Source organism: Tamandua tetradactyla, chromosome 9, assembly GCF_023851605.1.
Source record: "Tamandua tetradactyla isolate mTamTet1 chromosome 9, mTamTet1.pri, whole genome shotgun sequence".
NCBI classification, from domain to species: domain Eukaryota; kingdom Metazoa; phylum Chordata; class Mammalia; order Pilosa; family Myrmecophagidae; genus Tamandua; species Tamandua tetradactyla.
In genome coordinates, this window is record NC_135335.1 from 23,668,900 (window position 1) to 23,682,251 (window position 13,352).

Genomic DNA, 13,352 nt, shown 5'->3' on the forward strand with positions numbered 1-13,352 from the left:
GTATCCAAATGAAGGTATCCAGAGAAGATACCTTGAATCAAGGAAGGCTGATGTCTCTCACATAGGAAGGCACGTGGCTGGCATCTGCTGGTCCTTGTTCCCTGTTCCATTATTTCCAGCTTCTGATGCCAGTGGTTTCCTCTCTAAGCATCTGTGGGCCTTCACTTAGGTCCTCTGTGACACAGCTCTGGGTTCTGGGGTGCTTAGCATCTCCTGGGAAGGCACATACACGGTGATGTCTGCTGGGCTCTGTGTCTCCAAACATCTGTGTCTAGGCCTCTACTCTCTCTGTTGGCTCTGAAGCAGCTGTTCTCGAAGCATCTACATCTGAGGTTTCTGCTTTTAAGGGACTCTGGTAAATTAATCAGGACTCACCTTGAATGGGTGGAGTCACATCTCCAGCTAATCAAAAATCCATACCCACAATTGGGTTGTGAGGTATCCATGGAAATTATCTAATCAAAAGGCCCTGCCTAATGTGGGTGGGTCGATCTCTAGGGAAACAGTCTAATCAAAGGCTTTCACCCTACAGTATGGAATCAGGGTTAGAGGAAATGTAACTACACATGCAAGATTGAATCAGGATTAACACATGGCTTTTCTGGGGTATGTAATAGTTTCAGACCAGCACAGGCACATTTATTTTTCTGTGGTCATTATGCTTCAGAAACATGTTTTAGTGCCTTCAGCTTGTCACATAGATCTTTTTACCACCCCCTCCCTCTGTGGGATGTTTCTGTTCTTTTTCGTGGTTGAGCTACTTCTGAGCAGTGCTTCCACAGGGGGGCGAGCACAGATTTGGGGGTGGGCCTGGGTTTGGCATGTGTTGCCACCATCTGTTGGTGAAGCTGGTGGTTCTCTCTGCTCTGGAGAGGGAGGGTACAGGTTGGGTGCAGGTGTGGTGTTCATCCTTGCATAGTGGCCTCACCCAGTGGACATATGGGGAAGGAGTGGGGGATACCAGTGGTTCCCTATGTTGTGAATGATGCAGTAGGGCCTGTGTGGTCCCCTCTCCATAGAGGACCTAGTGCAGGGGCCCTATAAGGCCCCCTCAATTGTCAGTTCTAAAACCGGGGTATGGCCAGAAGTGGGGAGTTGGAAGGGGCAGCCTCCTGGAGTCATAGCTAGAGCAGCCTGGGTTTCCAGAAAGAGCTTGCCTGGGCATCCCTGAGGTCCTGGGGCTGGGCTGCCCAGTACCTCATTTCCACATTGGTGAGCTGGGGACACAGGGGCACCCCGCCCCAGGAGCTACAGGAATGGATGGTGCCATGTGCATGCTTGCCATGTGGGAAGTGCACTCAGCCCACACACTGGGCAAATGGACTGGCCCCCACTGTGCCAAGAATCCCTCCATGCCCTGGGAGGAGTAGGGCTGCCATAGGGACAGTACATCAAGAGTTTGGGTTCTTTCAACCCCAGAAGCAGGGACTATGGCTGACCTGGAGCTTGGACCCCTTTCTGAGTCCCCCATGCTCCCGTGGCCAGAGCCACTGAGCCCTGGGGATAGACCCACCCTGGTCAAGCCTTTCTGGACACTGCATCCTTTCTGCAGATATTAACAGTGCATCTCCAGCCCCGGGGCTTGGCAGCTGTGGGTTCCAGAGCCCTCTCAGAGCTTGTTGGGCACAGGGTCAGGGACCAAGTGGGAAGGCCCCCCAAGGATGTGGTCCAAGGTCTGAGCAGGCATCTCTGGGCCCCAAACCCAGTGCACCCAAGGATGGTGGACAGCAGACCCTTCTGCTCCTGTGGGGAATTGTTCTAGCTGGAGCTGCTGGGCAGAAGGTGCCAACCCCATGGCTCACAGTCTCACCAACCAAGGAGGGTGGCGTCTGGGTCTCCTGGTGATCCAGACACATGGTTCCACCTTCCTTTGGCTTCCTAAGAGCTCTTGCCAGTGTTCCAGATTGCTCGCATTGGAGAAGTCAAGTGGTCAATGAAAACCATTTTTTGTTGCCACATGGGAGGCTGGCTCTGGCGGGAACTTGGGCAGAGCCTGGGGTGGGCGCTTTGGCACTGAGCTTGCATCTTTCTGCCTTCCCTCCAGATGCCCCACTGGGGTGTGATGTCAAGAACCAGAAAAAGCTCACAGAAGATGCTAAAGGGATGAGACAAGGAGGCCCCACTTTGTATGACAATGTGACTGTTTGGGTCACAGACATTTTTTACAGAAGTGTTTCCCTGTTTGGCCATTGGCATGGCCCAGACACTTGTCCACAGACTTCACTGACCATGCCTTCATCTCATGGGTGCTGCGAGCTGCTGGCAGATTCTCTCTCCCCCTTCCTGGTTGAGGGTGAAGTGTTCCAGGGTCAGGTGGCATAAGAAAGGATAGATGAGCGTTATCTAAAAGTTTTAGTTTGAGTTGAGAAGATATCCAGAAACTTCTGAGAAGCAACTCAAGGGTTTGCCACCAAGGTAGATTTCTGGAAAATTTCTGGAGTTGGTTCTAAGGGTCCAGCAAAGGGATATTGGTGGAGGGTGAAAGAGATTTTGTGCTTGAGGAACATTTGTTATTTTGGGGATGTTCTAGTTTACTAGTTGCCAGAATGTAATATACTGGGAATAGAATGGCTTTTAAAGAGGGGAATTTAATGTTACATGTTTGTATGTTCTAATGCTGTGGAAATGTCTTAGTTAAAACAAGTCTATAGAAATGTCCAATCTAAGGCATCCAGGCAAAGATACCTTGGTTCAAGAAGGCTGATGACATTCAGGGTTTCTCTCTCAGCTGGAAAAACACATGGCAAACATGGCGACATCTGCTACCTTTCTCTCTGGGCTTCTTGTTTCATGAAGCTCCCCTGGGGGCATTTTCCTTCTTCAGCTCCAAAGGTCCCAGGCTGCATGGGTTCTAAAGATTTTTCAAAAATCTTTCCCTCTTAAAGGGCTCCAGTAAACAACCCCACTTTGAATGGGTGAAGACACATCACTATGGAAACCATCTAATAAAAAATTACCACCCACAATTGGGTGGGTCACATCTCCATGGAAACAATCAAAACATTCCCACCTGGCAGTATTGAATGAGCTTTTCCTAGCCCCAGCACTGGGCTAGGACTTGGGGAGACCCTGGGTTTGCTGATGCCCTGGTATGCACCCTTGTGGCACTGCTCCTGCCCCCCCAATCCTGTGTGACTTGGAGTGATCAGAGGTGCACCCAGGACCCCACGTGTGCCAGCCTCAGAGAGACTAGATAGGTCTGGCCCCTTCCCTAGCCTCCGTTCCTTTTCCTGTCCTTTGCTTCTATCCTGTGTCAGCTCCCCAGAGCACCCCTCCCTGCCCCTCCCTGTGCCAGTTCCCTTCAGGCTTTGATACAGAACCCTGTCCTGGCATGGAGCACCCCCCAGCTCCTTCCTGGCACCCCCAAGTGCTGCACAGGTAGGTCACCCTTGGCTTTGCTTCCAGTGGAGAGGAGGGCCCTGGCTTCCTCCTCTCCCTGCTTGCCAAGGGACCTGGTCGGTGCCCAAAGATGTGCTGCCATCAGATGGTGCCCCAGCAAGAGCTGAGGTTCGTTGGTGGGGTGCAGTTTGGGGCAGCTGCGGTGGATGCGTCCAGGCCCCCCCGCCAAGTGCCCTGGACACTGTGTGCCTGTGACTTGGCTCTTCTGATCGGGACAGGACCATGGGAGAAGAGGCTCAATGGGACATCACTGGGACATATGGAACATTGGAATATAAACTGTCAGTGCATATCAGTGTTAAATTTCTCCACCTTGATAACTATACACGAGGCCATTACACAAGTGGCTATCCTGTTCGTAGAAAATGAGTGTAGCAGCCTGAAGTGTTCAAGGAGCATGATGTTACAGGCTACATACATTAAGTATGCAGAAAGTGGGTTGATAAATAGATAGGTGGGCAGCTAGATAGATGAGTTGATAAATTGGCAGATACACAGAATGTGACAGCAAATGTGGCAAAATGTTGACATTGGTGTCTCTGGGTATGGGGGGTAGAGTATTGAAGTTCTCTGTATGAGGTTTGTATTATTTTTGCGACTGTCCTGGACATTTGAATATATTTCAAAATGAGAAGTTAAAGAAATACGTATTGTAAAAATAAGAAAGGACCACGTGTGTGATTGCCTTCTAAACTGTAGAGTGCTGTACACACGAGTGAGATTGAACTGTGCAAACCACAGCCATTCAACCATTTTTTGACCTAAAGAGGGTGCTTTTGAAGGGTGCAGGCTGATACATCATTTCTGTGACCACCAATTGTAGGGCAGGGCAGTGATGGCAGCTGTGCTAATACTTATTGGGGGGTCCCTGGTATGTGCAGGGGGAGCCTCACGGGAGCTCTGGAGGGAGGGGCTGGGACAAGCCCAGCTCTGGGAGCAAGGGCATGGGGGCCTGCGAAGCCAAATCTTAGTCTGGGCCCCAGGAGAAGGGACCCTGAGCAGCCCGGCCTGACACCCTCTCACCCTCTCAGGGACTCCCCCAGAGAGTCAGCAGGTGACAGGGAGGGAAAATAGCTGCAGTGAGCTGTGGGCCTTGGAGTGGAGCTTTTGTTGTGGCAGCAGTTGCTCCTGGGTTTTAAGCACCCACCCCATACCTGGGCCCAGGTGTGCTCTGCATTGTCCTTTTAAAGAATTGAGGTGGGGAACCAGCCCTCTGCCTAAGCTGAGTCTCCAGCTGAGTCTCTGTTTGAGTCTCTGGCTGTTTTGCAGCCACCCCTTCCCACACACCTCCCGTTGCACTCCTGTATTGCCCACTTTAATCTGCCCCAAAAAAACCACACTTGCTTGTACGTTTTTGTCTCTGAAGTCCCCTTGGCCTGACACAGGGTGAGTCTGAGACCTCAGGTTGCATCTGCGCTCCTGGTCCAGAAGAAATGTGGTCCAGGGTGGGGGGTGCCTGGGGGCACGAGAAGGTTGGGTGCCATGAGGATGGGTGTGTGCCCCTCCAGAAGCTTCCAGACCCCAGCAGGGGCACATACGTATCGAGTATTATGTGTGAGGAAGCAGGCACGGGGCATGGGTGGCAGGTTACTGTTCAGGATCACTCTGTGGGGAAAGGGGGCTGGGGCAGGAGCTCTCTTGCCCTGGGCAGCTCTGCCTCTTCTGGGAGCAACTGCTCCGCAGTTGTTCTAAGGGTTTGGGAGGGACGGTGAGGCAGGCAGGGGAGGGCTGTGGGGGGTACGGACGGGGAGGACAGTTGTGTGGGATGCAGACAGGGATGGGCCATGGGGGGTGCAGATAGGGGAAGGGCAGTCATGGGGGGTACAGATAGGGGAGGGCTATAGGGGGTGCAGATGGGAGGGGAGGGGCAGCAAAGGCAGATGGGAGGGCCATGGTGGGGGGCTTGACACCTGGGGGTGGGAAAGGTGAGGTCAGTGGCTGGGATTGAGCTGCCTGCTCTCTGGCCACCCCAGGCATCTGGATGGAGCAGTGACACCCCACTGTGGGGCTGAGCAGTCAGAAGCCCAGATTGCAGGTTGGGGCCCATGGCCAACTGCTCCCGAAAGCCTTGGTGTCCATGCTAACCAGGTAACCAGAGCAGGGCCAGGCGGGTGGACAAGCTGCTGGGGTCTTGGCTTCTGATTGGAGCTTGTGCTGCTCCTGGCCACTTCCTCTGCCCAGTGACCCCTTGGTCCCTCAGCATGGTTTCCTAGGCCAGGGTGATGGACTGTGGTTCTTGGGGTCAACCAACCACTCACCCCACGGGCTGGCAGAGGAACGGAATCAATCCCTAAAAACAAAATAACCTGACTTCCTTCCTGCTATGCAGCCACTGCAGTCAGGCTGTGCGCAGCCCCAGGACCTGCAGAGTGGATGGTGGCTGCACAGTGACCAGCTCTGCTTGGGATGGCTGCAGGAGACCCCAGAACCTGTAACGGAGCTTGGGTTGGATGTGGAGAGACAGAGAGAGGCGGGTGAAAGCACTGGAGGCTCAACCCTAGGCTGTGGTAGGAGCCCTGGGCTGGCTCTGAGGTCACCTTCCTGGGCTGGCCCAGTGGATGAGGGCCACGGCATCCTTTCTGTTTATTGGGCTGAACAGGTTCTTCCACAGGGGATTGTCATGAGCCTGTCCTGCATGTTTAACATCTCTCCAGAGGAGTGGTGACCCGTGTCACCCAGGACACACTATGTTACTCAGATGCTTCTGTATCATGGGACCTTTAGATGATTTCCAGGTTCTTTGCTTTGGGTTTGGCTTTTTGCTGCCATGAAGACTCTCCATGTATACCAGTATGGCTGCATTTCTGGTTTCTTATTTGGAATATATTTTCAAAAGAGATATGACTAGCTCAGAGAGTCCCTGTCCCAAGGACTAGCAGCCCCCCACCCCCACCCTGGGGCCAGGGACAGGTTGGATGTCAGACCCCTACAGAGGCTCGGCAGGCTACACAGGCCTGGGACCCCTTTCTTGTCCAGCCAATTCCATGCACCTATTTGAGTGTTACTGAGAAGTTACCCATTTCCCTTGTGTATTGGCAGTCTGTATTTTTTCTTTGAATTCGTGCTCATGGCCTGTGCCCATTCATGGCTGGCATTGTGGTGGTTTTCTTATTGACTTAAGGTTTGTTTGTTTTTCTTAACTTCCTGTTTAGAAATCATTTTAAACTTATAGAACAGTTGCAGAAATGATACTAAACCCATTCAGAGAACTCCAGTATACCACACACCCATATACCAAGGTCTCCCAACCTTCTTTTGTTAGAGAAGTTGTAGGTTTACAGAAAAATCAGGCAGAAAATAGAGAGCCATAACTCCCAACCACCATTATTAGCCCCTCATGTACATGTGCTACATTTTCACAGTTGATGGAAGAGTGCAGGCAAAGTTGTATCATTGCCTGTAGCCCATGGTTTACAGCAGGGTTCCCTGTTTGTTTTTTTCTACGGGATTTTTAAGATGTTTTAAGAATATTTTAAATTACTTTTATTTTTTTTTCATTTTTCAACAGTTTTATTTTTTTTTTTTTCAACAGTTTATTCACATATCATACAATCCACCATAAACTCTCTGAAGACATATCCTTTTCTTCCACAATGAATCCATATCCCTCCCCCATGCTCTCTACCTTTTTTTTTAGCTTTTTAATTGCATAACATATATACAAAGCAAAGAAAGAAAAAAGCAATATTTCAAACATCTCTTCAACAAGTAGTTACGGACAGGTCCCAGAGTTTGTCATGGGCTACCATGCCATCTGTCAGATTTTTCCTTCTAGCTGCTCCAGAATATTGGAGGCTAGAAGGAACAAATATGTTTTTTGTTGCCTCCTGGCCAGAGGGACATCTGTGCCTGGGAATAAAGTAATTCCCCTATTTCCCCTATCAGTGAGAAGTTGCAGGCATTTATGGGGTTAATATTGGGCAAGCTTTTACAAGTTTTACAAGCTCTGTTGAGCTAGCAGCTAACAGATGTCCCAGTTGATTTACAATTATTTACCTCGGGCCCAAGGGAATGGAATTTCCTCGATCATTGCATGCAGAAGTTTCTGAAAACAATACCCCTGTAAAGGGAGGTAGAGAGAAGCGGGTATGACCTGGGGGAAAAGACCCACTAGAGATAGTACTACAAGGTTCCCGCCAGGATCTTCCCGCTGGTGCGAACTCCCCTATAAGGGGTTCTGAGGATATAAAAGGGAGGCAAGAAAACATAAGACTACTACTACTAAGATGGGGAACTACTAAGAGAAAACATAATAAAGACTCACTCCCAAGAAGCAGGGGGCCTGAGTGATGGAACCATACTTGTCTCCTGAGTGCTGATTTCTTAAATCAACCTCGACGCCCCTCTCCCAACTCGGCTTCAAGAGCCGGACGCGGCAATTGGAGGTTCCACGAGATCGGGAACGAGGGATTATCGGATGGGGCCACGGTAAGGACCGGGGGAGGATCGGGAAAGAATCCGGGTTAGGCACGCCTGATAGTCTTAAAAGGAAGTTAAATAAAAATAATGGGCTCACGAGTTCGGCTGGCTAGTGTTTCCATAAATTGTGTAGATGGAAACACTAGTGGTCAATGTGTGAGAGGGGTAAGGGGTATGGGACCTACGAGTTTTTATTTCTTTTTCTGGAGTGATACATAATGTTCTAAAAGTGATCATGGTGATAAATACACAACTCTGTGAAGACATTGTGCACCCTGATTGTACATTGTGAATGGACTGTGAGTGAAGATTACTCAACCAAAATATTAAAAAAGTGCAAGTGAGCCAGGTGGAAGCTGCAGCTTCTTTTTAACCACACATGTGTGCACCATATGGAGGTGTCAGGAGTCCGCTGTTTGGTGTCTCACTGCGGCTTTCACAACCCTTTCCAGCCTTTGTTCAGGAGGGAAATGTTCTGGGTTCACATAGCCCCGGGTGGGCACCTTCCCCACATGTGCCTGCTGGCGGCTCCACCTCTTGGCACAGCTCTCTGGCTTGCCACTCACTCAGTTCACCAGCGTCTCCTTGGCATGGATGATAGGGTGGGTTCAGACTGGGCTAGATATAGAGGTAGGATGCACTGCAAACAGTGGCATCATTTCCATTCCCACAGTAAGCAGGTGTGTCCATGGTGATGGTTTAGCTGTTCTAAGAGTGAGCATTGGTGCCCATTTGAAGAGCTGCCTCTACTTCCCTGTTCCTCAGTCATGCTCCTTGGGGTGGCTTCCACCCCAGGGAAGAGCCAGTAGTAACCCATATGGATGCACCCCTAGTTCCAGCTATTGCACATTTCTCCAGCAGGATGTCCTGGTGGGGACACGTCACCTGGGTGTGGCCCAGTGTTCCTCTTGGACATTTAGGACCCCATGGCTCTCTGCAGTCCAATGCTGAGACCTGCCTCTCCCATGGCTGGTGGCCATCAGTGTTGTCTGCGGTGCTATCAGGGGATAGAATTTCAGCCAGGGGGTCCAGGGGGGCCCTAACCCCTCTAGGGCCCAAGCCATAGTTAAAGGCAAGTACATTGGTGTCCTGCTCCTGATGCTTACTAAGCAGTTGCAGGTGACACTGTGGACACTGAAGACAAACTTTCTGTTGCCCAAGCAGTGGGAGGCAGGGCTGGAGGGCCCTGTTCCTGTCCATGATCCCTGGGAGCCTTTTGGGAGGTGTGTCTCTGGATACTGTGAGCGAGTCCAAGAAGCTACTTAATGCATGAAGAAACTAAGCCCAGCAGCATTAATTGGGAAGCTGTGCATCTGACTGTGACAATTATTGCATCAGAAAAGACAGGACGTTTTTCCTTTAAATGTATGGTTTCAAAGAGCTAGTTGCACCGTTTACACTCATCTTGTGTCTTTGGATCATATCCCTTTATAAGCCCAGGTTGTGGAAATAAAGGATTCAGTGTATTTGGTTGTTTTCTTTGGGTCCCACCTGTTTCATAGTCCACCTGCAAGGCTCCACAGCTGGGGGTCCTACCCCATAAGCCACAGCTTGGTGTCCTTTCCTTCCCACTCCACAGCCATTAAGCTGCACCTTCTGTGACAAACAGGCAGGAGCAGGTGTCTACTCTACCTTCCCCCCTCAACCCCCTCCTGTCCACCCTGGGCCAGAGGCTGGACCCTTGGGACAAAGACAGAAGCCAAAGGCCAACAGAGAGCCAGGCTGCCACTTGGGGTTCCTTTTCCACCTGGCTTGACCATTTCACCTTCAGATATAACTCCTTGGGCCTAATATCTTTTCCTTAAAAACGAGTTTATGGAAGCTCCTAGAACAAGGGTCAAAAATTGTGGCCTGTGGGCCACATTCAGCCTGCTGCATGCTTTTGTAGCATTGGTGAGCTGAAAGTGGTTCTTACTTTCTTAAATGGCTGAAAAAAATCAGAAGAATATATTTCATGACACCTGAAGAATTATGATTTTCAAATTTCCGTGTCCATAAATAAAATTTTATTGGAACACCAGCTGAGCTCATTTGCTTATTCCTTCTCTGTAATTGTATCATGCTACAGAGACCGAATGACTGCAAAGCCTAAACTATTTCCTACCCAGCCCGTTATGGGGAGGGTTTGTTGAGCCCCAGTCTATAAGAGCCATCTCCAATCCTGTCCTGGTCCAACATTCTTGGGTACCCCAAGTTTTATCCTGTTTTTTTCCCCCCATTTTCTTCTTCCTCAGTACCCTCCTGGTGCTGGAATAGGCCCAGGCTCTATGCGCTGCCTGCTTACCCCTCATTCCTGTTCAGGGATCTTTGGAGCAACCTTGCTCCAGGAAAGGTGGCAGTCTGCTAAGTTGGATGCTTCAGAACCTGGAATTTTGACACGTGGGTGCCCCTGCAGACAGACAGACAGACACACCCACTTGCCAGGCTCTGGGACTTGGACAGGAGGCTGCAGCCAAGTTATTTCTCACAGATTTGCAGCATCTGGTCAGGGTGTGCTGCACACAGTCACAGAATGACCCGTTTTGGGATCAGGTGTTTTCTCCAGGGTGGGAGCTGCAGAGAGGGGCTCATGGCAGCCCTGGTGCTTGGCCAGGTTGGAGAGCCCACTAGTTGCTAAATGGGAGGCCTCAAATGCGGGCCTCCAGGATGTTGTGGAGGTTTTGGGTGAATCCTCTGCCAATCTGAGGGTGTGCCGCCAGCCAGCGTTGCCCAAGGTCATGACCTGCCCTGCCCCGGGGCCGAGTGGGGAGTGGGAAGTGACTGCCAGCCCTCGGCCATGTGTCCTTCCTGTCACTCACTTTCCCTACTCATGACTGGTCATTTCATTATTCAAGAAAATGCAGAAATAGAGAAAGAAGAGAGAACCTCCCAAATAACCATTACTGACACTTTGGTGTCCTGACTGGGGCCTCTTTTCTCAGGGTGGGTATTTTTTCTGCATTAATAACACACTGCATCTAGGGTCCCTCCTCCACTGTGTTCCGAGTTGAGGAGTTGGCAGGGACCTGAGGCTGCATCGAAGGGGCTGTGGGTTCTGGTGGAAACTCCTCACCTTCCCAGTCCTTGTGTTCTCAGCTGGAGCCTAGATCCTTTCCTGGGTGGGTTTTGTACTCCCCTGCTGGGGCCCCAAATCTGAGACCCCACATGGAGCTCACCTCTCTGTAGGAGCTTGGGGAGGCAGGGTGCAGAGGGAGCTGGCATCCCAGACCAGCCTGGTGAGAGGGGATTTGGGGAGTTAATCCATCATCTGGTGTGTGCTGAAAGCACAGAAACTGGAATCATTTAGTCACTGCCATCCATGGGTGACAGGATTCTCTAATTCAGGCTTCTCACCTGGACTGCTCATTAGAACACCTGTGGGGAGTTTAAGACCCACCCCTCCTCCTCCGATCCCTGGGTCCTTGGCCTTCACAGAGTCTGATTTTATTGCCCCAGTGTAGAGTCAGGCAACTTCTTTGTTTTGTTAAGTTCCCTAGGTGACTTTATCCCAGACTAACCCATCCCCTGAGTTACAGGTGGAGACACTCAGGTCCATGAAGGTGCAGGGGCCACCCATTTGGGAGAGCTGGCTTCCACTCCTTCCTGTTTACTTGGCAGTTTTGCCCTCAACAACAGAGAACCAACACTGGCTCTGCTAACCATCCATGCCTTTGTCCTAGTTCATACTTTTGCCACTTCCTCTCTCACAATTCACGCTGAGAATTTGTAGGCTTTCTGATGAGGAAAATGTAATCTGGCTGCAGGAGGCCTGCTGAAGCTTGCCTTAAATTGTCTCTTTCCTCCTACTCTGAGAGCTGTGGGATTGGATATTGTGTTTCTGTTTTTTTTTATTAAGACTTCCTTTTAACATGAGCGTATATGGACTGTCTCATCAGAATCCCATCTTGCCCTGTTTGTCTGTCTGTCTTAGTATGTTAAGACATTTTTACATTTGACAATTTTCCCTACCTCTGTGGCTTTTGTGGGTGTTGCATTTAGTCAGCATTGGACTCTTCAAGGAAAAGATTTAGCTCCTGTGGCTTAAAGTAAACAGCCAATATATAACGTGTCTGGTGGAGAAACGTGTCTAGACCTATCGGCTCAGATGGAGAACAAGAAGAGCTCTCCAGTTCTTGTTCTTATATGTTCAAGAATTAATCTGCAGAGAAGAGACAAAAGTTTCCCCTGGGTCCACTGATGAAGTAGATGCCTAGCCTGTCTTCCATGTTGAGGATGTAATATGGATACTGCCCATGCTGCACCCGGGGCAGGCATTGCCAATCAATCCCAGAACTCCTTCCTGCACCCAGGGCAGGCATTGTCAGTCAGTCCCAGAACTCCTTCTTGTGGCCCCCAGCTGAGATTCCTGTCTTGATATTCCAGGTAGCCACTCACAACCAGATGCTCAGTAACAGAAAGGGAGGGTATGCCTGTTTGCTTTACCTGTTGCAAACGAAGCTGCCCATCATCATACTCGGCATATAGACCCAGATAGGGGTGGCGGGAAAAGGCCCTAGACTAGTTCCCATTGGCTCCATCAGCCGAGATGCAGGCATCATAACAGAAATGTCAGTAGCCTGGCAAAGTACAGGTGAAAGTGAGGCCCTGGGAACTGAACCCCTCCTGCTGCAGGCTGCTCAGGCCCCAGGCTGCTTCCAGGGAGGCTTTGGAGAAACCCAGCCAGACAAGAGCCATGTCTCCCCATCTCACAGGTGATCAATGTCAGTGGGACAAAGAGGTGGATGTTCCTGAACAAGCTCCCACACATATTCAGGTTCACCCTGCTGGGCGATTTCATCTACTGGACCGTCTGGCAGAGGATAAGCATCGAGCGGGTGCACAAGATCAAGGAGCTGAGACATCATCATAGACCAGCTGCCCGACCTGATGGGACTCAAAGCGGTGAACATGGCCAAAGTCATGGGTGCATCCAGACAGCTGCTGGGGAAGGAAGAAGTGACAGGCTTATGGGTGGCCCAGATGGGGCAGACCCAGGGTCCAAGGGTCAGCCTGGTGGTATCCTGTTTTGCAGACTGGAAGGAGAAGGGATAGCTGGGAGAGGAAATAGAAACAATATCTGGTTAAAGACAGCAGTGAGCGGGGTGATCTCTTGGCCAGTGGTATTGATGGGGTTGTGGCTATTGACTGGGGTTGTTGCTTAGAATTGAAATAAGAGTGATGTAATCATATAAGGCTAACATTGGCGATTGCCTACTGTGTCCCACACCTCCGGCCTAGTACCATGCTCTAACTTCCTCAGAGTAGGCCTTTTTGCTAAGTGCAGTTGTTATCCCACTTAATAAGCCCTTGAAGACAGGTCTGGCCACACAGCTGGAGGCTGAGTTCAGACCCCCATGCAGGTCTGTCCTGACCTCTGTCCCAGCTCACCAATGGGCTGCCCTGTGATTGCTGTCCTACTATGGCCAGGCTTGGACCCCCAGACCCACACCTTTCATCTGAAAGCCAGAATGTGCCCAAAACCTCTAGTAGGAGTTATTTGTTTAACAGAATCACATGTCTCTTCATGGAAAGGATTCAAAATTCAGATCATTCGG

General features: G+C 50.5%; 1 pseudogene; it reads left to right on the top strand.

The window, feature by feature from the left end:
* The window catches only part of LOC143645625 (low-density lipoprotein receptor-related protein 5-like), a 59,377-nt pseudogene that overhangs the window by 15,800 nt on the left and 30,225 nt on the right, over positions 1 to 13,352 (top strand).